Here is a 964-nt window from a genome sequence, read left to right on the forward strand (position 1 = left end):
ATGTTGGCCAGGCTGGTCTCAAACTCCTGACCTCGTGATCCCCCCATCTTGGCCTCCCAAAGTGCTGGGATTACAGGCATGAGCCACCATGCCTGGCTGCTACTGATGATTTTTAAAAATATTTTTCAAGTTGTTAGAAATCTATTCCCTATCTTAGACACTTTCTGCCTTTCCTATGAGATTCTGATTAAAAAAGAAGGTAATTTTATCTGTTCGATCCGAAATCTTACTGCTTTTCAGCTAATGTTTTGTTTTGATTTATAGTATATTCCCAGTATAAATTGTGTTTCAGCCTCTAACTTCAGTTTCTTAACATTCTATGGCCTCTGAACAAAATCTACTAATGTGGAAGCATTAGTGGGAGAGACACACACACGTAGTATTCCCATCCAAATATTCCTTCAGAAAATACTGCAATTCAGGAATGTGACGCCTTTCCCCGGGTAAGTCTAGCCCGGTGTGTCTGTATTCTCACAACGCCAACTGGAAGGATCATTTGGGTGCCAGGAGGAACATGCGTAGTCCACAGTGACATTCCTCAAGCCTATTTTTCTTTTGCTAGAGTCTATAGAAATTATCCCCAGATTGTAGCATATGATGTTGAGTTTTCCTTGTTTGAATGCAATTGTGAAGGTTTTTTAAAAATATACTTCCATAGATCTTTTATTAGTAATTTAGGATGGACTTCTCTAATAGAGTTGACAAGCCAACATCTTAGCCCGTAAGTCCTTACACTTGGAGAAAAACACAAACGAAACACTGTGACTCAGCACATTTAGCGTGGGATCAGTCAGTAGTTCAGTGTTTTCAGTTCATGTCTTCCTAATGGAACTAACAGTATTGGAGGACCTTCATAAAGCACCTGGGGGATTCATGTTTTAACAAGGCAAGATGCCAAATGTCCAGTGTAATTATATATAATCTATCACAGTGACTAAAGCTTGCACGAATAGAGAAGCACAAA

Source organism: Mandrillus leucophaeus, unplaced genomic scaffold (assembly GCF_000951045.1).
Source record: "Mandrillus leucophaeus isolate KB7577 unplaced genomic scaffold, Mleu.le_1.0 Scaffold391, whole genome shotgun sequence".
Lineage (NCBI taxonomy): Eukaryota > Metazoa > Chordata > Mammalia > Primates > Cercopithecidae > Mandrillus > Mandrillus leucophaeus.